Raw genomic sequence first — 25,147 nt, forward strand, 5'->3', positions numbered from 1 at the left:
AAGACTTGATAAAGAGGACGCTGTTAGCCTGAAGCTCACTGAATACAAGGTTATATCTTGTTTGTTTAATCCATATATATAAAAAACATCTTGGAGAGTTGTTTCTTTTGGTTGAAATAAAGGAACGATAACTTTCACTTTGTTACCTTTGGAAGCAGAAGGATAACTGTTTCCAATCTTTATGCTAAGCTAACTAGCTGCTAGGTGTAGCTTCACTTTTAGCGAGTCAATCCTCTCAACTAGAAAGCAAATCGTTTCAGAAATGTCCAACTTTTTTATTTTCATTTCACCAACTTAACCTGACAGATTTGGCAAACTTTCCTCTTCTCTCTCCTCATTTCCCGACATCTCTCGAGTGTTTTGCCAGTAAAGGCTTAAAATTCCCCAAATACTTATTTAGAATGTTGTCGAGTGTGTTATATTTTAAATTCTTAAAAAGTTTTGCTGCCTGCTTTTTTTTACTCCGTCCTATAAAAGCTAAAATCATGCATCATATCCAAGAAGAGCTCAACGCAATTTCCATTTTAGATAAAGATGTATTTTTAATGTCCTCATAAATGAAACCACTTGAACACCAAGCAGATCATGTTTTTATTATTCAGACGCCACAAGTATTATATGTAGTTTTAATGCCCAGTGAGCCTCAACCATCGACCCGTTCAACCTGCACAAACATCATCCACACTTGATTTCATTAAATGCATCAACAATCACTCACATGAATGTCGTGGCACCAAATACAAGTCATAAAAATGATGAAAGTGTTAACTGTTTACTCCAAGTTCTTCTGCCTGCAGTAAACAAACTGTGATGAAGCTCAGAGACGATTAGATCCGTTCAGATTGTGATGCTGAAAGCTGAAATATTTTCAAGTCTTGCAGAACTCTGCTGAGCTGAAAACATGTCAGACTCTCAGCTCCGTCAGAGACGTTAAAAACAGCAGCTTGTTTACAGCACAGGAGGAAACTCAGTCAGTGTTTCTGATCAGGATGCTCTCCAGAAGTCCGTTATTCACAAATATTTGAATATTTAACTATTTAAAGTAAATGTTTAGCTTATTTCAACAGTATTATGATGAGCAGACAAATATCTGTAAAGCACTTAGTTGTCCAGGTTTTTACCCCAATTACAAAAATAACTATCATATTCATTTCAGCGTTATGTCCCCTTCATTATGATTAAAACCCATAAAAAAATACCAATGAATTCAACACTGATTTGCATGTTTGTTCGAAGTGACTCCTCCTGCGTTTTCCTGCAAAAGCCAGCGACACATGTCCATTTCCACTGGTTACATGAATTCAGTCTTTTCAAAAATAAACTTCTAACTTCACAGGTTTAGGAAAAGATCGTAATTTAGGGTTTAGCGCCGATACTGAATATGCAAGTTACTTGACAAGAACATCAACATTGACTTCTTGTAACACATGAGGAATGATCAGCAGTCTCCTGGTGGAAAGATATCTGTTTGTTGGACCCATTGGGCTTTTATTCTTTTTATACCTCCTCATAAAATATATAAAAACAAATGTGTGGGATAGCTACGAATTAGGATGGGATCTTTTTCGTAGGTTCCGTAGGTATAGCTAGAGAGGATCTGGTCTGCACTGCCTTCATCAAGGTTGAAGGAGCATTAAAGATAGCGTGTTGGTTCAGACTCTCTTTGTTTTATGATGCAACTCAACCTGATCTGCCCAACATGATTAGCACAAAAAAAACAGTTTCCTGGTATTTTTAATGGTCTGTTGCGTCTGCAGGTCTTTCACTCTGTAAGTCGGTTCCTTCCGAACACAAACTTCTACCTGCTGAAACCATAAACCTGCTGAACACGTGGAGCCTCATTTACATGCAGTCTAATCTAATTTAACGGACTCAAATTCACCGTTTAACTTGTCAGTGTGTGTTTGCATGGTGTTCAATGGGAAGGGCATGAGCAGACTTCTTGTTCAGCTGAAACTCAGCACCCGTCTCCCCCCTCGTCTCCCCTCCTCTCTCCTCTCTCCTCTCTCTCTGTTCGCTCCATTTAACTGAAGCCACCAGCTACATGAATACCCATGAACAGCCAGGAGCTCTGCCAACAGCTCCATTACAATGTGCTCTCCACCTCCTCTTCATCCCTCCCCCCTCCCTCTCTGTTTTCTCTCCATCTCTTCCCCCTTTTGCTCCCGCTCTTCCTCTCTCACTTCAAATCTCCTTCAAACTACATGGCCAAAAGTCCACATTAAACCCTCCTATGTGACACTATAATCGTTAATGTGGTGCTTTTACATTCTCCACTCTTCTGGTTCAACTCTTCCTTGGATCGTTTTGTTTTTTAATTATGTGTATTTGTTGCCATGTTGGCGTTCATTTAAGGTTGTTTATGGACTTGCTGAGGGAAGAACTCTGGGCCGTATTTCATTTTCTTTATACGTTCCTTTTAAGCTTAACATCTGACACCGCCGTTATGCAGATGACATACAAGTATATATTTTCCGATTCTTCTACTGGCCGTCTCATATCAATATTTGGATTTGTTAAAACATTTAAAAACTAAATTCATCCCTTTGAGGTCACAAAAACTATTTATTCATCTGAGGAACTTTGCCAAAATTACACCCTTTCTAAAGGGCAAACACAAAGTAGGCAGCACTAAAGAGCACCATGGATAATAGCTGGCTACGTTAGCACCAATGTTGTTTGTGCTGTCCTTAAGTGGTTTAACTCACTGTAGTGATGTACAGTTGAACTCAGGGACACCGTGACATCACTGTTTGTTGTGGTTACAGATTACAGGTACAGTGGAGCCGGGTGTTGTCAGAGGTGAAACTCAAGACCAGCAAACTACAGATATGTTGACAGTTTTGCATCCAGTCAGAGCAAGTGACAATGTAAAGCGAGCGATAAAGAAAGTTACGTGGTATAATAACTCATATAACAACTAATTCAGTCCAGTAAGGGTGGCTGGTTCAAACTAACTGGACCTCACCCAGGAGACCGCTGTTTGTGTCCTTTGTAAAACCAAAAACAAACTGTGACTCTACACTTGTATAGTAACATTGATTCGCTGGTGGGCGGGTTTTTAAAATTACTTTGTTCCGTTACTTTGCAACATTACGTTTTGAGGTTATGTTTTTATATTAATTGTGTTAAATTACATTGTCACATTGCATTGTCATGTTACGTTGTCAATTAACGTTTTCGTTGTTATATTACGTTTACATTTTTATGTTACATTTATGTCCCGTTGTTACTTTACGTTGTTACGTTACGTTGTTACGTTGTTACGTTACATTGTTACATTGTTACTTAGTTACGTAACGTCATTTCATTACTTTGTTACTTTGTTTTTTTGTGTAACGTTACTTATGAACGTCCCCTGCTGGTATTTATTTACGGTAGTTTTTAAAGTTGTTACGTCACATTGTTACGTCACATTGTTACGTCACATTGTTACGTCACATTGCTATGTTATTATTTCAACAGAAACCATTTTCTTTTTTTCTCACGTTAACCAAGTAGTTGTGTTGCCCTAACCGAATCAATCTTTTCACAAGAATAATCATTAAGCGTTGTGTGTTTCCTGTTATTAAAGTTACGAAACATTTTGTTAAACGTTTTTTCTGACCTCTGTGTTGGAAACTGACTCCACCAGAGAGATGGTTTAACACTTCTTTCCAGCGTGGTGTTAACTATGTGACTCACTGTTTGTGTTTATTGATGAGATTTGTCTCTGGTTCGGGGAGTTTAAGGTCAACAGTTCACTCATTTCCTGCAATGTAGCCATGTAGCTAATGCTAGCTAGCCAGCTGTGTGCAGATATCAGGACACACAAACAGCAGATGAATTAGTGAGCAGAACTTCTGCATTGCCCTCTGCGGAAACTCATTACTGGAGTGGCTGCGCTGCACTTCATCTTCATCCTCTGGTACTGACAGTCAATAACTGCCCATAAGCATAAACCGGAACCGCAGCCATGCACGTTTTTCATCATTCTTACCCAACAAATTCAGCCCCTTTAAATCTTAAAATATATTAAGATGTTTCTGTGTATTGCAGGAAAAGAAATCTGTAGAAACCGTGAATCATCCGTGAGCTTAAACAGCACAGCAATAAAGAGAAAGAGTCCAAATGAAGTATATGTCAAACTCCAAAGACTCTGAATCCTACAACTCCCTTAATGCAAACAAAAGCATCACTTTGTTCCCTTCCCTGCCCACATTTTCATTTCATTCAAACTCTCTGCAGCAGCTTGTGAAACAGGCTTTCTTTTCAAAGCTGAGATAAACCTGCTGATTACAGCATATCCTCAGACATTACACAACTTCTGTCTCAGGACTAGACTGTCCTTTGTGTAGAATAAGTGGAGTGTAGAGTTTAGCTTTTACCCAAATTGTCTCGTCACGACGTTGGAAACACTTTTGTCTAAAATGTAATTAATATTGACACTAACGTCCACATACTTTTGGCCACATAATGTGTGTGTGTGTGTGTGTGTGTCTCTCTCTCCTTCCTCCCCTCCTCCTGTATTTATTTCATTTTGTCCTCTCGGCTGCTGGTTCCTCCCCCTTCCAGTCAGGGAAAGAGGGATTTCTGAGCTGCCCCATTGGTTCCCAGTGAGCACAAGGCTCCACCCTCCTCCTCTGTCTCCCTCTCTCTCTCTCTCTTTCTCAGAGGGGGGAGAGAGAGGGAGGGAGAGTGAAAGTGGAGAGGCAGGCAGGCAGACGTGTTGCAACAGATGGCTTTACCAGCGGCGGCTCGGCGGCGGCTGCACCGAGGAACTCTGGGAACGCCGTTAGACACAGAGCAGAGACAGAGGAAGAGGAGTTAGAAAAGTCACAGATTACAGAAGAAGGAGACAGAGTGAGACTTCTTCTTCTCCCTCCTCCTCCTCCTCCTCCTCCTCCTCCTCCTCCTCCTCCTCCTCCTCCTCCTCTTCCTCCCCCTTTTTGGCTGGACAAACTCACTGTCTTGGTCTCCAGACGAACAGGAAGACATGTCAGTGTGAGCACAAGTTTGAAAAGGAGCAACAGTTGTAAGGAGGAGAGGAGATCTGAGCCTTCATCCTCCTCCTCCTCCTCCTCCTCCTCCTCCTCCTCCTCCTCCTCCTCCTCCTCTTCCTGAATCGCAGGGTCAGAGAGGAGAACACCTGCTGACAGCAAGGAGGTCCTGAGGGAGGAGACGCAGCAGCAGCAGGAGGTACAGGACTGTTTCTGTTCTACTTCATCAGGTTTTTATTTTATACAAGAACGTCTCCTCTGCTGAGGTCATCATTAATGGACTGATCTGAAGTGTGTGTGTGTGTGTGTGTGTGTGTGTGTGTGTGTGTGTGTGTGTGTGTGTGTGTGTGTGTGTGTGTGTGTGTGTGTGTGTGTGTGTGTGTGTGTGTGTGTGTGTGTGTGAGTCTTCAGTTCTGCTCTACTTCACTGTGTGTCAGTTCCTGTTGGTCAGAGCAGCTTTGTTAGTGTGTGTGTGTGTGTGTGTGTGTGTGTGTGTGTGTGTGTGTGTGTGTGTGTGTGTGTGTGTGTGTGTGTGTGTGTGTGTGTGTGTGTGTGTGTGTGTGTGTGTGTGTGTGTGTGTGTGTTGCTCCACTTTGCTGATATGCTCCTCACATTAGTTTCGAGGCCATGTTGTGCTCACACTTGTCACACTTGTTTGCAGCATGTGAACATGCGGCTTTAACTGTATATATGTGTGTGTGTGTGTGTGTGTGTGTGTGTGTGTGTGTGTGTGTGTGTGTGTGTGTGTGTGTGTGTGTGTGTGTGTGTGTGTGTGTGTTTATTGCTTCCTGCTGGACGAACACGTGGGAGTGTGTTATAGCTGCGCAACACTGAGGTCAGTCAGGAGAGAGAGGGAGGGAGGGAAAGAAAAGAAGGGAGGATGAATGAAGGAAGGAAGGGAGGAAAGCTGTTCCACCCAGCTCTGTTTTTATTATATTATTATTTTATGTTTCCTGACTAAAGAACAAAAGGACTTCAATGTACAAAAGCAGGAAATAAAAAGAAGTTAGAAAAATAGAAACGATAAAAACAAACTCTCTGACACTGTAAACTGAAATGTAAGATGTGTGAAAGTGTGAGGTTAAAATATTCAAATATATCTTTAAGAAAATAAAAAGTACTTTTGTGTTTTATTTGGACAGTTAAGACAAAAAGGGCCTCGTCCAGAATCGAACCTGTGACCGGGACGCCGCTCATCAAAGGGTTCATCAGGTGGTGAGAGTGTTTGTGATGACGGATTATGTATTTTGTAATATTATGTACTGAAATATCTCCCAAGAAAAATGTCCATGTTCTTGTTCCCCAGAGGATGAATCGTAATCACTTTGAACTTATAACCAGCTTAAATAGTGACATATCTTGACATCTGCTGGACGAATTGAGGACACATTCTGCAGACATTCATGGTTCCCAGAGGATCTATCCTGTCTAATTTGTTCTTTTAACAACACTAACAGTTTGACAGTTATACAACAAGTATTCCAAATATGTATCTTCCCATTAAAGCTGCAGCTAAAGGTTGTTTTCATTCTGAATCAATATATTGTTTTCTATAATAATCAATTCAGTCCAAATTCAGCAAAAAAATCAGTCAACATAAAAACAAATGAAACGCAACGAAACTATTTACGAGTAGTATCAACGAGAATTTTTGCTTGAAAAACAACTTTCACATTTTGTCCAAATACTTGGCTCATGATTTATTTTCTCTCAATCAGCTAAATGATTAATCAACGAATTGTCTCAGCTCATGTTCCCCAGAGGATGAACTGTATTCACTTTGGTTTGAGATGAACTGTCAACAACATCAGAAGGGTTCATCTTCTGGGGACCATGGCTGTCTGTCAGTCCATCCTTTTGTTAACTAAAGTTGGAGAACAACCAATATTAGTACAAGTAGAGACACGAAAAACTCATTTTTTATAGTTTTTTAGTACGAGACTAAAGTTTGTGTCGACACAAGTAGATGAATATCAGACCAGAAACAAAACATCCTCCAACCTTCAGATCCGAGATAACACATGAAGCAAGAGTTTCTGGAAAATGTTTAAACTTTCCTCAAAAACCGCTGTGTGTGTGTGTGTGTGTGTGTGTGTGTGTGTGTGTGTGTGTGTGTGTGTGTGTGTGTGTGTGTGTGGTGGTCGCGTTGACAGCAACTAGGTTCCCACTTTCTATCACACACACACACACACACACACACACACACACACACACACACACACACACACACACACACACACACACACACACACACACAGCAGGGTAAATAAGGCTGATGGCTGATGGCTACTTTGCAACCGCTGGAATGTAAACATTCACTGACCCAGACTCTTCAAATATTAACACACACACACACATATATATATATATTTTCCAGCTGTTGCAAATTAAAAACTGATAAATTCTCATCACAAAACATTCCTCAGAAATCATAAAATTAAAAGTAATTAGTAAGTAAATAAGGAGCTAATTTAAGACAGAGGACCTCGTGTCTAGGAGTGGTCTTTAAAATAAATATATTTATATATATATATATATTTATTACCACATTATAAAATGCTCATGTATTATTTAACCATCATTATATTATTTTACTACCAAAACTCTTTATTTTCGTTTTTCAACTAACATTACAATTTTTAACATACATTCTTTTATTTATACATTTTTTTACCAAAAATAAATTTTCTTAATGTTTTAATTTTATTTAATTTTACTTAACATTAAGTGTTTTTGTCTAACATTACATTTCCTTTTTTTTCAATTTTTTCTAATATATTTTATTTTTAAACAAATATAATTTTTTCCTTCAAAAAAAAAAATTTGAACAGTGCGTTTTATTAACCTTAAATGAAGTTTATTTATTTTTTAACATTGCGTTAACACTACTGAAGTCTTGAGCAGAGAAACGTGATCTTTATCATACATCTGGTAAATCAAACTAAAAAACACACTGCTCTATTTCTATTGGATCCCATTGGACCGGTCTCAATATTGTAACATGATATCGTACTGGTTCCCAGTAGAAACCAGTTTATTTGTTTCTCCCTGAGCTTCTCCTCCTCTGACTGTTTATCGACGGTTTCCTTCATGTGTGTGTGTTCTGACTGACGGCCGGTTGTTGTGTCAGGACACGACAGGGATTAACAGAGAAGGAGGTGTGTGTGTGTGTGTGTGTGTGTGATAGTGTGTGGGGCGTGTATGTGTGTGTGTGTGTGTGTGTGTGTGTGTGTGTGTGTGTGTGTGTGTGTGTGTGTGTGTGATAGTGTGTGTTTTCGGGGGTTTCCCTCCGCTCTGTTCTGAACCGTTGGTTTGAGGATCTCTGCAGACGTTTAGCTTCTTCTTTCAACAATGATAAGAAAATTGGAGCATCTTCAGAACAGAGTGTGTGTGTGTGTGTGTGTGTGTGTGTGTGTGTGTGTGTGTGTGTGTGTGTGTGTGTGTGTGTGTGTGTGTGTGTGTGTGTGTGTGTGTGTGTGCTGATATGGACACTGTTGCCTGGAGCTTCTCATCCTCGCTGTCCTTTCACCTCTCGACCTTCTGTTCCCTCCGGATCTCCAGCGTTGTCGTTCCGTCTCTTCTTGTTTCATCAGAAGTCTTGTCAGACGCTCCGTTGGTTCCTGTTTGACTCAACATGAGCGTCGTTGTTCATGTAATGAAAGTCTGTAGGGGAGGAAACAAAATAATTCATATAAATAAGAAAATCCAATATCTATCTCCTGTGATTTGTCCTTTAAAAAAAGCAAATTAAATATTAAGTAACTAGAAATATTATATATTAGAATATCAGCTCGGTTTTTTTGCAGCTTAAAAAGCAATAAAGCAGAAATACAGTGTGACATATTAAAAGAAAACAACTGTGACAAATAAATAGAAGATGAAGAGCTGGTCTGAGGAGGAGCAGGAGGACGTTTATGATGCGTTTCATTCAACGCTGAGTCTCGTAAAATAAATAAGAATTTAATGAACCTTTATTTAGGGAACCTCAGAGGACAATTAATAAGAAACAATATAAATAAATCTAAACTCCTCGACTTTATGACATTTATTATGTTCAGCATTTTTAACACTTTAACATTTTGACATTATGACCCCGACATGTATGTAAATGTAATAAAATATGGTCCAGTAACAGAAGCTTTAATTATGATAATTATAATCAAATATGGAAGCACATGTGGGACTTTATTAATTCCACTATAGCATTATAACTTTCCACATATGTCTGTGTTATTTGAAAATGTAAAAAATCTGATTTGCATTTTCACACACTTATACTCGTATTTCCATGTTTGACATTTCACTTTTGAAAACTGTACCCAGCAGTAATTAAGCCTGATTGTCCAGAATGTGAAAAATAAAATGCAAATTTAATTATGTTGAATTTATATTTAAATAACTTAAATTATTAAATTATGGAAAATGTTAATGCTATTGTGGAATTTCATTTTTATTTTCAAGTTTGCACCATCATTTGAATAAAGTCCTCTATGTGCTTCCATACATATGATTAAATGTATATAATGTCAGAGATGGAGATGGGTTTGTAGAGATGGGTGTTATGGTCTGTTCCATCGGTCTGAATTAGATTTACATATATGTTAAACCAACAAATGCAAACAGTTTTAAATGCTATTTCACAAAAACATTCATTTGTACTGATCATTTGCATGTAGAGTAAATGTTAAACAGAAAGAGTCGCAGGTTCGATTCCCTCTCAATAACAACCAGCTGAACACACACAATGACATCATCACCGCGAGTCAGCTGATCCGCGGCCCAATGATGATACCATGGCAACGCAGCCCGGTGACCTTTGAACTCGTAGCAGGGCAGTCACACACACACACACACACACACACACACACACACACACACACACACACACACACACACACACACACACACACACACACACTGTAATTGTCACTTTTTCTCACATTATAGCTTTTTTCTTCTTCTCTTTCTTCTTCTCAGTGTAATGCAGATTCATTTAGAAAGCCAGTGGTGTGTGTGTGTGTGTGTGTGTGTGTGTGTGTGTGTGTGTGTGTGTGTGTGTGTGTGTGTGTGTGTGTGTGTGTGTGTGTGTGTGTGTGTGTGAGAGAGAGAGAGAGAGTGTCGGGTCAGTGGGGTCACATGTAGAGATGTAAAGAACAGCAGGGTCTCTTCTGTTCTATAGAAAGGCATTTTGACACACTCTGTGTACTGTATGTGTGTGTAGATGTGTGTTGCCTGCGTGTGTGCGTGTGTGTATTTGTGTGTGTGTTACAAGATGGCAGACTTTACTAAATTGTGTGGACACATCGGAGCGTTATTGAAGGCAGCATTTCGACCATGTTGAAGCTGAATGTGTTTAAAATCATTTCTGTTCAGTGTGTTTAGGAGACCCTACATGCTTTCATACTGTACACCAAGGGGTAGCTTTTATGCATTGTTTAATTTGCATAAATATGCTAATTAAATTGTAGCATAATATTAACTGTAATTTTAAAAAAAATCTTAAAAACATGCTGAGGAGGAAATAACTATCAGCCTGTGTAGCTTCTGCAGGTCTTTCTTTCAGGCTTCAAGGTTAAGCAGCCTGTGTGTGTGTGTGTGTGTGTGTGTGTGTGTGTGTGTGTGTGTGTGTGTGTGTGTGTGTGTGTGTGTGTGTGTGTGTGTGTGTGTGTGTGTGTGTGTGTGTGTGTGTATGTATGTATGCATGTTTGGATGGATGGATGGATGGATGGAGGTGAATCCTGGTCTGGAAGGTTCTTGACGTGCTGCGTGCTGCTGCGGTGAGATAAAGATCCTGAAGGAGATAAAGAACCCTCATGATCTGAATCCGCTCTGATCTTCTCTCATGTTCTAACACATTCTCACGGCAGCTCGGTCACACTATGGCGCTCCATGAACCTTTTACCCAAACCAAACTAACCAAACTAAGTTGTTTTTTGACTAAACTAAAATTAGTTTATTTTAAAAAGACTATATTCATAAAACAAGGGTAAAAATGTCCACGTGTTGCTGGACCTTTTGTAGCAAATTCAGGAAAAAGAGAAGTCACTTTTCGTAATTATACGAACTGTTTTATGAGGATATGTTGAACAAATACTTTCACCCAGGAAACCGCTGTACATGTCCTGGGTAAAACAAAAACTCAACGTTGACTTCTTTTAGGTTACGGAAAGTATTTAACTCACAGTGCCATAACAAACATACTTATTTGAACCCAAACCATGATGCTAACGTAACGTACTTAACCCACATGTTAAGAGCTATCGGTCTGTCCTGCACGTTGAAACATGATGCTCATGTGGCATGTTTGATTTTAATGAAAAGTTTTTCAGTATATTTACATTCTGTGATTTGTATCTTCAATAGCAGCTTTTATTGTTACCAACAAAGACATTCAGAGGAAACATAAACATACAGGACCTGAGGACAGAAATCACTGCACACACACATTTCATTGTAGAAGTCAAACATTGGATTGTGAGTTCTGTATTATCGTGTTGACTGAGTGAATCCTCTGAGATCACCGAAAAAAAGAGGATGAATCCTATTATTAATGTGAACTTTCTCGATCTTTTTCCTGCTCTCCACAGGATTGGATGATCCATCATCTTTTAGTTTCACCACTGATGAGAATAAATCACCCGTCTTTTCGTTTTTTTCACCATATACTTTCATATTGTGGCTGTAATGACCACTGCAGCCTGTAGGTGGCGCTGACAGCCCCTCATACTGTTAGTGTTGTGGTGCTGCAGTGTTTCCTCCAGTGTGACTTTACATCAGAGCCTCATAAATCAACGCTTAACTCTCCTACACTTTAATTGTCCTTTCCACTTTGTTCCCGTTAGACAGAAGGTCAGTTAGCTGTTTTTATTTATTTATTTATTCATCTTAAAGCGGCTCTGATTGGTGTTCGTTCTCCTGGTGTTGCTGTATGATGAAGCCCCTCCCTCACCCCACCCTCCCCCGTTCTCCCCCGCTGTAGCAGAATTGATGAAATTGGTAATCGTTATAGACTACAGCGTTGGAGCGTCTGACCTTCAGAGAGACTCGGAGAGAATGAAGGAGGGAGGAAGAGGTTTTTAGTTTACTAACTTAATGGAACTTAGAGCTGAGGGAACATAGCGCTAAAGGAACATAGGACTGAGGGAACATAGCGCTAAAGGAACATAGGACTGAGGGAACATAGGATTGAGGGAACATATGAGGGATCTTAGAGTGGAACATAGAGCTGAGGGAACAAAAAGCTGAGGGAACAAAGAGCAGAGGGAACATAGGATTGAGGGAACATAGATCTTAGGTAACTTAGAGCTGAGGGAACATAGAGCTGAGGGAACAAAGAGCTAAAGGAACACAGGACTGAGGGAACATAGGACTGATGGAAGCGAGAGCTGAGGGAACATAGGAATAAGGGAACAAAGGATTGAGGTGACATAGAGTTTAAGGAAGATGGGACTAAGGGGAATAAGGACTGAGGGAACATACCGCCAAGAGAACATAGAGTGGAGGGAACACAGGACTGAGAAAACATAGAGCTGAACATAGGACTGAGGGAACATAGAGCTCAGGGAACATAGGACTAATGGAACAAAGTGCTGAGGGAACACATGATTGAGAGAACATAGAGCTCAGGGAACATAGGACTGAGGGAACATAGGACTGAGGGAACAAAGTGCTGAGGGAACACATGATTGAGGGAACATAGAGCTGAGGGAACATAGGACTAAGGGAACAGAGAATTGAGGTGACAAATAGTTTAAGGAAGATAGGACTAAGGGGAATAAGGACTGAGGGAACATACCGCCAAGGGAACATAGGACTGAGGGAACATAGAGCTGAGAAAAGAGCTGAGGGTTGGTGTTGACTGTCTGGAGATAAAATCTCCAGACAGTCTTGTTTAAAGATTCTTATCTCATCGAGTCACTGCGTGTTTCTCATCAAGATTATTTTAAACATTTACATGTTGTCACGAAACAATTGAACAAGAAGCTGGGAGAGAATATCAAATGCTGTTATATGCTGTGCTAATATTTTATAATCCACTTCATCAGGTTTTAATGCAGCTCATCTGAAGTTCCTCCTCACAGAGACAAAGTTCCCTCTCCATGTTCCCTTCGTCTCTCCGTCCTCCAGCTCACCCAAACCTGACATTTTCCTTCTCCGCATGGATTACTGTATGAATTATACATTTTGATGAATGTCCTCATCAACTCTGGTGCAGAAACACGAGCTGAATTCATGTTCCTGCTTGGTTTTGGTTTGAATCGTATCATCGCACAGTGAGATATCTCGTTCAATATGTTCTCGTTTGTCTTTATGTGTTGGGAATCTGGTCTTTGTAGGTTTGGATAATTTTAGAATCTGTTCCCAGCTTGAAACAACATCTGGATATTTTTCCACAGCTGGTCTCAGTGAGCGTGTAGTTTAGAGGCAGAGCTGCTGAATAAAACATCAGCCGTCAAACATGATCTGATGACGCCTCAGCGGACGGAAACACGCCAAGACAGAGAGAATTAAAGTCTGCAGCTACTGTCTGCAGGAGAGGCACTCATTAGGTCAGTGTGTGTGTGTGTGTGTGTGTGTGTGTGTGTGTGTGTGTGTGTGTGTGTGTGTGTGTGTGTGTGTGTGTGTGTGTGTGTGTGTGTGTGTGTGTGATTCAGACTGGCAGAACAGGCAGCAGACAGACAGCAGCAGGAAGTGAAGTGTGTTTCATATGAAGGTCACAGATGATTTTCGTGTCCTGTGGGGGAATCTTGGTTGGTGGGGTGAGATGGCGGTTACCACGGTCACCAGAGACTGACACCCTCCCAAAATACTCCACCTACTTTGGCGGAGCAGAAACCCACCTGCTACTGAACTGACTACCTGTAGAGTACTCGTCCTGTAACTTTTCACTTAGTGTATATTTTAGATCGTCAAATTCTACACAAACATTTATATCTAAACACAATTTGTCTTATTGTATCCTATCGTCATCGTATCGTTTAGTATCGTTATCTGTCGTAGCGCTTAGTATCGCTTAGTATCGTTCGTTTAGTATCGTTTAGTATCGTTTAGTATCGTATAGTCGTATAGTATTGTATCGTTATCTTAGTATCGTATCGTTTAGTATCGTATTTCGTTTAGTATCGTATCGTTTAGTATTGTATTGTTTAGTATCGTATCGTTTAGTATTGTATTGTTTAGTATCGTATCGTTTAGTATCGTTTAGTATCGTTTAGTATCGTTTAGTATCGTATCGTTTAGTATCGATCGTTTAGTATATAGTATCGATCGTTTAGTATCGTCATCGTATCGTTTAGTATCGTATCGTTTAGTATCGTCATCGTATCGTTTAGTAGCGTTTAGTATCGTTTAGTATCGTTCGTTTAGTATCGTTCGTTTAGTATCGTATTGTTTAGTATATTGTTTAGTATCGTATTGTAGTATCGTTTAGTATCGTTTAGTATCGTTTAGTATTGTATTGTTTAGTATCGTATTGTTTAGTAGTATAGTATCGCTTATTGTTTAGTATCGTATCGATCGTTTAGCGTTTATCGCTTTATCGTTATCTGCGTTTAGTATCGTATCGTTTAGTATCGTATCGTTTAGCATCGGTATCTCTCATCCTCATCCTCATCGTCTTGGTATTGTCATCTTTCATTTATGTTTGTATTCTTATCCTCATCCTCTTTGCTGAGGTTTGCATACGAATACTCAAAATCAAAACTGCATTAACTTGTTGTAAATTACTTGTTTTCCACATGATGGGTGTCACCTTTTTATGAGTATCCAAACCGTTTTATTGGCGTCACTTTTTAATGGAACAGCACTACCTGGTTAGGTTTAGTAAAAGGTTGTTGTTTGGTTTAAAAATTATAAAGTTTGTTACTAGAGCTGGTTATTGTTAAATAAAGACAATGCAAGTACCTATACCTGTACCCCTACAGCAATACAGATACCAACTGATCTGTCAGCACTGTTGTTGTCGTCGTTAATGCTTATTGCGCTGTTAGCACTGTTAGCACTGTTAGCTTCTAGCAAAGTTAGCTACTAGTCACCAGCTCAGACTCTATGTTGAGAGCTGTGAATTTTATAAGTATTTTTTGGCATGTTTCATTAACAAAAAGAGTATAAAGGATGTCAAAAAAACAGCAAATGTGATAAGTGGATCAAATTTGGCAGCGTCGGTGGTTGTATTAGGTGATCGAAACAACTGGAAAATATTAAAACATTTGTTGATGACGTGTCTTTAGAGAAGCAACGTACACTGACAAATACAAACACTTGACAGAACAATTCAACATAAAGTTATTGATACTAATAAAAAGCCTATCTCCCAGTATATGGCAACATTGCCCTTTTCAAACACCACCAGTCCTCAGTTCAGACGGACATGATCTTCAGAGATTTCTCTTTAGCAGGTTTCACTGATCTGACTGGAAGGTCAGAGGACAGAGGGAGGAAAGAGAGGAAGGAAGATTATAAACACTGTCGAAACATGTTGGTCCTCTAAGGAATGAGGAGAGGAGGCATGGAGAGGAGGTGAGGAAGATGAGGAGATGAGGATGAGGAGAAAGAAACAAGGTTGAGAAGCTTCTCACTGAAGCATGAAATGAGAATTGGAGGATTGTTACTGGTGGAAAACACACAAACACACAATAATAATCACACACACACTCTCTCTCTCTCATCTCAACACTTCAATTCTGACCTCTTATCACATCACTGACACCCCCCCCAAAAAAAGTCTCCTCCCCCCATCACTATCTGCTCTGCCTGTGTGTGTGTGTGTGTGTGTGTGTGTGTGTGTGTGTGTGTGTGTGTGTGTGTGTGTGTGTGTGTGTGTGTGTGTGTGTGTGTGTGTGTGTGGCATCCATCAACACTAAACTGCAGCAGAAACTGTAGATTCTCTCAAACGTACAAATATCCAACAAAATGTCTCCAACAGTCGCTGGTGGGCGTTTTTACATCACACCTTAAAAATATCCTGAATGTTCTCTTCTGTTTCTATCAATCATCACTTTAGAAACGCTCAAAGTGTTTCGGTTCTTCTTATCTGTCATCCATCCTCAGTGTGTGTGTGTGTTGCTGTTGGTTTAGAGAGTACAAAGATGAAGAAGAAGAAGCTCACCACTTCCTGTGCAGCAGCTCTGGACCGGATAGCCATCAGTTTCATAAGTTAAGGACATTTTAGATAGTTCACCTGATTAACGGTGAGAGTGATCCTTTCAGCTTGAAGATGCTGTTAGGAAACATGGAATCTATGGAGTCTGAAAGTAAGAAAGTAAAGCACGCAGACCAGATGTTGATCTGACCACGTAAGTGTGAGTGTGTGAAACCGGGTCAAACTGCTTTAAGATTAAAAGTTACAGATTTCAACATCCACATCTTGAGACCGTCTTCCCCCTAAAATTAACCCCATAGGACGTTTATAAGAGTGTTTCATTACGAACTTTATTTACTTTGTTCTTAGGCGACGACCTCTATTGGTTGTTTTAATATGACGGAGGCAAAGGAGGAAGTCAGGTGACGTAGTATAAAGAGCAACAAAGTCCATGTTCACAGGAGGTCAGAATAAATAACTTTAGACGGAATAAATATTTAGTTTAGACAACTAAACTACTTAGTTAGGTTAAGACAACTAAACTACTTAGTTAGGTTTAGGAAAATATCTTAATTTTGGTTAAAATAACTACGGAAGCGTCTTGACCAATAAATCAACGTTGACTTCTCGTTCTGTTTGACCGCTGTTTGTTGTTTGACCCATTTATCCTACGTGGGATTTGTGGTCTTTATACTTCCTGGTTCATGATTATGTGGATAACTTAAGCATTTATTTCATGGGATAGAACGTCATTTTGAACGCTGTATGAGAACAAAAATGACAGAAGAGGACAAAATCTAAAAGTCACAGAAGACGGTTTAGAAACGGGCAAAACGCAATAATACAGACTTCATGGATCAACTATTTACCAAAAATTTCAATCCCCAAAAAAACCCTTTGTGTCTCTTCACAGTAACGAGCAGAGAATTCCCAGAATGCTTTTCCAGAGAGCTGCATGGAAAATGTGTTTTATTCCAGAATAGAAAGATATGTTTTTTAGTTTGACCTGGAATGGAGGTGGACCAGAGAGTCTAGAGATCAGGTTCAAGTTCATGTCCTCGACCCGCCTGGAGACCTCCGCTGTGTGGTCTTATTACCAACACACACACACACACACACACACACACACACACACACACACACACACACACACACACACACACACACACACACACACACACACACACACACACTGCAGACCACCAGCCCAGCTAATTGGAGATGTTGTATCACCTCCCTCGTGTCTCTTGCTCTTTCTGTTTCTTTCACATTCACACATTCACACACTGACACACATACACACACACACACACACACACACACACACACACACACACACACACACACACACACACACACACACACACACACACACACACACACAGCAACCCAGTGGGAATTGGCAGCTCGGAGCGAATTGAGAGAGAAGGCAGAAAGTCATTACTTCTCTCACTAGATTGTGTGTGCGTGTGGTTGTGTGTGTGTGGTTGTGTGTGGTTGTGTGTGGTTGTGTGTGTGGTTGTGTGTGTGTGTAATCCCGCCATCAGTATGCCGGTCATGCTTTGCAACAGAGGGAAGGAAATTGAAGAGAGCGACAGAGAGAGAAAGAGGAGGGGGGAGGCGACAATCCAACATGGAGTTCTTTTGATTACAGATGGTAAATGTGCCTTCAGTCACCTCCTCCTCCTCCTCTTCATCGCCTCCCTCTTACTCGAGGGATTTGAGGTAGACGTGAGTGGAATCACTGACCAGGCTCTGTGTGTGTGTGTGTGTGTGTGTGTGTGTGTGTGTGTGTGTGTTCTTATTACAGTGTGCTGTCGTGTTTTTAAAGCCGGGTCACGGAGGTCGTCTGATAGAAGTCTAGAGTGAAAAAGCTCCACGTTACCTGAAGCAGTCGTGTGCTTGTTTCATTATTTCTGTCATTTATTCGTCCAAACTCTCCGTTGGCTCTCCTCACCTTCATCACCAGAGGACAGGGATGGAGTCGTCTTTGGATGATGTGGTTTTGTTTAAGGATGCAGTCTGGTCTCTTTCAGGTCGTTACAGACGCTTAGTCATCCTTTATCGTCTGTAAGAGACGCAGAGAGCTTTAAACTCCAATGTCAAACCATCCATGTCATTTTTAGACACTCAGAACAGACGTAGAAGAAAGAGCGAGAAAGTCCGCGAGTTGTTGGATGGCCACGTGGTTGTTAGGTCAAACAAACACAGGACTTTAACTCTGGTAACCGGCGTTCGTGTCCCATGTTGAACCAAACTCAAATGTTAACCTATTCAACGTTATTGTTATATGCTCAGAGCTACAGACGTAGAATAAAGAGCCAGAAAGTCCGTTAATTGCTGGTCGGCCACGTTGTTGTTGGGTCTAACAAACACAGGACTTTAACTCTGGTGACAGGTGTTCGTGTCCCATGTTGAACCAAACTCACAATGTTAACAATGCTTCAACTGTTCTAGAGACGGGGATTTTGATCAAAATAACACACAGATAAAGGAAGTGGAGGAGATTTCTGTCTGACATTTCTACACAATCTATATGCAAGTTTTATTTCGTTCTGTCAGTAAATTTCTCCGTTAATTAGCGACACTTAATATAATCTGCTTCTGGAGATGTTTGTCATCTTAACTGGATCTGAATCTTGAAGACTCTGCTCCGTCATAAGTGAACCTCTGTTTCATCACGATATAGACGTAAACTGACATCTTTTAGTTTGACATGTGGTCAGTTGTGTGACCAGATGTTTTTAAGGAAGTAAAGATGATGCTCTGCAGCTTCAACATGATATATTAGCTGTCATTAAAGACCAGCTGAACTCTGATTAAGTCTCTGTGGATGTCAGAGTTTTAAAGTGACTGTGAAGTATTACATCATATGATATGTCTATATTATAATCATATTATTCTGAATTAAGTTGACATCTATGTGACGTCTTTCTCTCCAGGGAGAGAGTTCTGTCCTCTGGAGCTCTTTCATTTCTAATCATTTCATTTCCTTGTTAATTGTTTTTCTGGATATGTTTTCTCTGCTTAATCAAGAGCCAAAGAACAGATGCTGTTAGTGATATATATATATATATATATAAATAAACTTGACTTGACAAGATGTTGAGGTTCCTTCACAGAGACTTGTCTGTTAACTGTCTCTTCTCTGTTTGTCTCTGCAGGACTGAACTCAGCAGGACTCTCGTCTCTCACTGCAGGTAAACCTCTTCTGATTATTTAAAAGTTTGTGATGCTCTGACTTACATTTCTAACAGTTTCAAGTCATTTCAAAGTATGAAATCATTGGTGATATCGTACGAAAAGTTACTCCTCTATATAAAACCCTCAGTTTTTGTCTCTGACACTGACAGATCTCAACACCAAGACTTTGTTATTTGATAAATAAATGATGCAACATGACTCTGTCACCAATGAATCAAGATATAAAGCTTCCGAAGTTGTGATGTTGAGATGTTTTGGTCAGAAGAAAAGGTTTGGTTGGACTCCGACTAGTGGACATAGTATCATGATGTCTCTCATTGGTTTGGGAACTGATGTTTTGAAACCTTGGCTTCAGCATTTTGGTCGTTGCCATCTTGTTTTTTCGCAACCAGTAAACAGGAAGTGACCATATATGGACTGAGGAGGAGTGACGTAGAGACGCCGTATACGTCTCTGGTGTGGACCTGTCAATCAGTGTGTAGCCCCGCCCTAAAGCATCCCCTGCTTTATGGTCTGTTTGACTCTAAATGGAGCATCATTTACTAAATGAACATCATGCTGTATTGAAGAAGACTTGAAACTAGAGATTGAGACCATAAACTCATGTTTACAATGTTTACTGAGGGAATAAATCAAGAGAGAAGTAGAGTCATTTTCTCATAGACTTCTATACAACCAGAGGAGTCGCCCCCTGGTGGACAGCAGAGAGAATGCAGCTTTAACACATGAAGCTTTGACTTCACTTTACATAACTGGAGGTTGTGTCCTGGTTAGACTGCAGGATGTTTGTTAGTCACAGAGACACTCTGATAATCACTGATACTGAGTCCGTTCTCTTGTTGTGACCCAGTAACAGGAGCCTCACATTCCTGATTAATGATGCAGGTCGGACCCAAACACTGAAAACACAAAACACACACACACACACACACACACACACACACACACACACACACACACACACACAAACACTCTCACACACAAACACACCAGCATCCTGAGACGTTCGTACATTCCCTCCAACACATCAACATACATCACAGTCACACTTCTGAAGTCACCACGTCAGAACACGGGAAGGAAGAGATGCGTTCGAGGACGTCGCTCACCGTCGTTTCTTCTCATCAGTCTGTAATTCACCTACTGTAAATGTAAATGATGAACAAATCACCATTCAATCACTAGTGTCCTAACGCAGAGTTTGAGCATAAACACAAACCATAAATGCTGGACGGTTTAAGACCTGCTGCTGGAGAAACTAATTCAAAACTCATCACAATTAAAATAATGTATGTTTTAAACCAGTTTTGTGTTTTGTGGTAGATCAGTGGAAATGCTTCTGCAGAGCATGAACAATGTCACACTACACATCAGGTTTAAGAGGAAAACAAACAGAACTCTGCTGTCACTGTGTAGTTTAATGTGTTTCTGCTGTAAAACAGCGATTTGTTGTATCTGGAGACGAGAGGAGGTGAAACGGTGAAAAAGACGGAACAGTTTGTGTTTCAGTCTGAACTCTGCAACCTCCACAGAAAACACAGTTTGTTTCCCTGCAGAAGATTCTGGTTCAGCTCCAGATGACCTGCACGCCTCCACATTCCTCAGAGAGAGAGAGAGAGAGTGTGTGTGTGTGTGTGTGTGTGTGTGTGTGTGTGTGTGTGAGTGTGTGTGTGTGTGTGTGTGTGTGTGTGTGTGTGTGTGTGTGTGTGTGAGTGTGTGTGTGTGAGTGTGAGTGTGTGTGTGTGTGTGTGAGTGTGAGTGTGTGTTTTCCCACATGTGTTTCTGATCACTGAGCAGAGACAGAGAAAAGAGGTGGATGAGACAGAGAACTTGTCACGTCGACACAATGACGTCTTTTTTAATTCCATTTTTTGATTGATTGATTGATTGATTGATTGATTGATTGATTGATTGATTGATTGATTGATTGATTGATTGATTGATTCTCCTGATGGATTGATCTTACAGTAGATATATTGTGTTGGTCCCTGTTTTAAGAAGTGAGAGCAGAGACCACAGATTGTTTATTCAGCTGAAGAAACAGTTTGTTTTTACTCTGTAACATATTTAAGGTGATATATCTTCTCATCTGAGCAAGAAACAATAACGTCAATAACTAATTTAAGTCCTCAAAAATTTATAAATTATTATAAACCAAAAATCTATGTTGATTGTATTGAATACTTTTACCCAGATTATTTAAGAGTATCTGTGTATTAAGGCCTTTACACAGCAAGTATATATTTTTATATGCGTCTTTTGAATCCGTCATCCTTCAGAGACCTTGCACACTGACACTGATGCATTTTATTATTCTATTCATTGAAAAAATTCACAATATGAAACATACAGAATTAATTACCTGAGTGCATTTGTTATAGTGAGACCCACACTGGGCTAATAAATCTATATGCTGCCGAGAGCTCCATAACTTCTGTCTAATTCTGCAATCAGCATGATCTGCTTTTAAAGTTCTGCATCTCTATATTCTTTACTTTGTTTGTCCTAAATTAGTTCTATGGACACCGTGACCTCTGACCTGATAGAGAACCGTCACAATAAGTGCTTTAGAGCTTCTTTGTACCTTTTAGTTCAGATTCTTTTATTAAACTGCAGATTTCAACGTAGAGAATGAACTTTCAGGCTCATAACATCCTTCATCTGAGACTTTTATTTTGAAAAAAAGAAAAGAAAAGGTCTGAATGTTGTTAAAGGTGTTCGGTCCTTCATAAGAAAAAGGTCAGAGAGAGAGAGGGGGAGGGGGAGAGACAGGGAGAGAGAGACAGAGAGAGGTAGAGAGGTAAAGAGAGAGAGAGAGATCGACAGACACACAGACAGAGAGAGTTTCTGTGACGTTGATCCAAATCTCAGAGGGAATTATTTGCAAAATTCAAATCTAGTTCCTCTGCAGCCGTCAGCACTGATCTGAGAGCTGATTGGCAGTCTGACATTATTCCTAAATCCCAAAAGATTTGTTCTCTACAGGTTCAATCATTTATTGGAACTACTGTGTGAGAAAAGGTTTCCATGAAAACCTGCTGACGGCGTTTCAGAGTCAGAAAAGAGATGATGCTGTTTGATTATTTAAATAAAGTTATTCAATGAAGTGAGAAACACAAACTAGGTTTATTCAACTGGAAGAAATCTGAGAGACGGATACGGAAAATACAGTTTCAGTTGGATACATGCATAGTGTCCTTTCAAAATAAAGTTTCGTCTTCACAGAAAAAGTACAGTGTCAGCTCGTTACATGCATAGTGTCTTTTCAAAATAAACTGCCGCTGATTCAAGAACGTACAATTTCTGATGTCTTTTCAAAATAAACTTCCTCTTCACTTGGTTAATAGGTTTACTTGGTCAGGCTTTGGAAAAGATCTTGGATCAGGTTAAAATAAGTGCACATATAACGTAACCAGCATTAGTTAAGTACGGAAATAATGTAAAAAAAATATGTTAAATTAAGTCAATATAAACTTAGTTGCACACGGTAAACAAGTCTGTGTTTTGCACCTTAAAACCAGAGTCCAAATATCCCTCATTTGTCTGTACATACTTGACTAATAAAGCTGATTGAGATGTGAGTCACTGAAACACTCTCAGCTGATTAGAAACAGCTGACTGATAATAATTCAGTTTATAACAAACGACCTGCAGTAAATCCTCCGTTCATCAAGGTGAGAGGCTCCACGGACTTCATAAAGTAAAGAATCATAAAGAGCAGCACATAAAGAGTCCAACCGGCTGTGAATCATGTCCTCATATACAGCACAAAGTAGGGGGGGGGTCTATAGGAGCATGCAGCACTGTATATATGTGTGTGTGTGTGTGTGTGTGTGTGTGTGTGTGTGTGTGTGTGTGTGTGTGTGTGTGTGTGTGTGTGTGTGTGTGTGTGTGTGTGTGTGTGTGTGTGTCCAGTGGTCATCTCCCAGCAGAGCTCTGCTGCTCTCCATCAGTCTATTTCTGTCTCTGAGTGGGCAGAATGGATGAACGGCCCGGAGGGGATGGAGAGGGGGATGAACAAGGGAGAGAGAGAGGAGGAGGTGGGGGGTGATGTATTCTGGTCCTCTGTTGTTTTGATCGACCTGTGTCACTCTGTGTGTTGGATCTGTTTTGTTTACAGCTCGTAATAAATGAATTGGAGCTGACTTCACACACAGAGAGAGAGAGAGAGAGAGAGAGAGAGAGAGAGAGAGAGCTACTGTAGTGGAGGAAGTAAAGGGGATGAAGATGGAGGGAAGGAAGTGAGGAGAGAAGAAGGATGAAGATGAGACCAGAAGAGTTTTATGTTTGCAGGCTGTCCTCAATGAAAGTTAACAGTCTGCCTCAAATTTAGGACCAAATGGTCACAATCTACTTCTTCTACTAACGATTGCTACTATTTATGTGTGTGTGTGTGTGTGTGTGTGTGTGTGTGTGTGTGTGTGTGTGTGTGTGTGTGTGTGTGTGTATATATATATATATACACACACACACACACATAGATACCACGTATACTTTGTGTGCGGTGGTGACGTTTATATTTCATATTCTATACTGCCAATGAGTCAGACATTTTAGTGTGTAATGCTAGTTAGTAGCCTGAAAGAAACATCTGTTTCTGATGAGTGAAGTCAAAGCTTCATGTGTTAAAGCTGCATTCTCTCTCCTGTCCACCAGGGGGCGACTCCTCTGGTTGTATAGAAGTCTATGAGAAAATGACTCTACTTCTCTCTTGATTTATTCCCTCAGTAAACATTGTAAACATGAGTTTATGGTCTCAATCTCTAGTTTCAAGTCTTCTTCAATACAGCATGATGTTCATTTAGTAAATGATGCTCCATTTAGAGTCAAACAGACCATAAAGCAGGGGATGCTTTAGGGCGGGGCTACACACTGATTGACAGGTCCACACCAGAGACGTATACGGCGTCTCTACGTCACTCCTCCTCAGTCCATATATGGTCACTTCCTGTTCACTGGCTGATAAAAAAACCAAGATGTAGACGGCGAACTCTCCGAACTCCAGGCTTCAAAGCATCAGTCCACAAGCCAAAGGGTGACGTCCACTTCTTATATAAACTCTATGTTCTCACCGAACTGTTGTTGGTTGAGTTGCATTGTGGGTAATGTAGGCGCCAGGGTCAGACCAGGAAAGAGAATGATTGGAATAAAAAAGCAGATATCTTTGGTTCTGTTGCATCGATTTGGATCCTTTTGTTTAACTGTTTGTTGTCTGACAGAACAGGAGAGAGATGACAGAGAGGAGTTTAATGTCAGAGGATAGCAGTGAAGCAGACATGTGTCTAAAGAAAAAGGGGGGAGGAGGAGGAGGAGGAGGAGGAGGAGGAGGAGGAGGAGGAGTGTCAGCAGTGTCAGCGTCAGCATCAGCATGAGTGTTTGAGCAGATTGTGAATCAGTGATGCGTCTTTTTCTTTTTGCCTGCAGCGTTTTTATTTCTACTGGTCTCGTCAGAGTGAACAGAGACCCTCAGGAGAAACCAGAGAAGAAGAGCTGAGCTCAGCTGGAGCTATAAGAGCAACAGATTAATGTCTTAAGGAAGAACTGTCGATAAATATGACAACGTTAGTTTATGTTTTAATATTTAACTTTGTATAACAGATCGTGTCTGGATTCTGTAGTTCCTTTCTGTCCTCTCAAACATTAAGTATTGACTCAATGTCAACATGCGTCCCGGTGTCTTCTTGACTTATTCTATCTATCAGTTTTTAAGGTCTTCTCTCAGTCTTTAAGGACTTATCTTAGTCTTTAAGGACTTCTGTCAGTCTTTACGGACTTATCTTAGTCTTTAAGGACTTATCTTAGTCTTTAAGGACTTATCTCAGTCTTTAAGGTCTTCTCTCGGTCTTTAAGGACTTCTCTCAGTCTTTAAGGACTTATCTTAGTC

At 40.2% G+C, this 25,147-nt stretch overlaps 1 protein-coding gene across 1 annotated transcript in view; it reads left to right on the forward strand.

Moving 5' to 3' along the window:
• Positions 1-4,677: 4,677 nt before the first annotated feature.
• Positions 4,678-25,147, forward strand: part of LOC129099332 (extracellular sulfatase Sulf-2-like) — a 56,992-nt gene continuing 36,522 nt past the window's right edge. The window contains 3 exon segments of the mRNA XM_054608532.1: positions 4,678-5,178; positions 6,122-6,191; positions 19,224-19,259. The gene's annotated coding sequence lies outside the window, so the exon portion shown is untranslated.

This window comes from Anoplopoma fimbria, chromosome 12 (genome assembly GCF_027596085.1).
Source record: "Anoplopoma fimbria isolate UVic2021 breed Golden Eagle Sablefish chromosome 12, Afim_UVic_2022, whole genome shotgun sequence".
Classification (NCBI taxonomy): Eukaryota; Metazoa; Chordata; class Actinopteri; order Perciformes; family Anoplopomatidae; genus Anoplopoma; species Anoplopoma fimbria.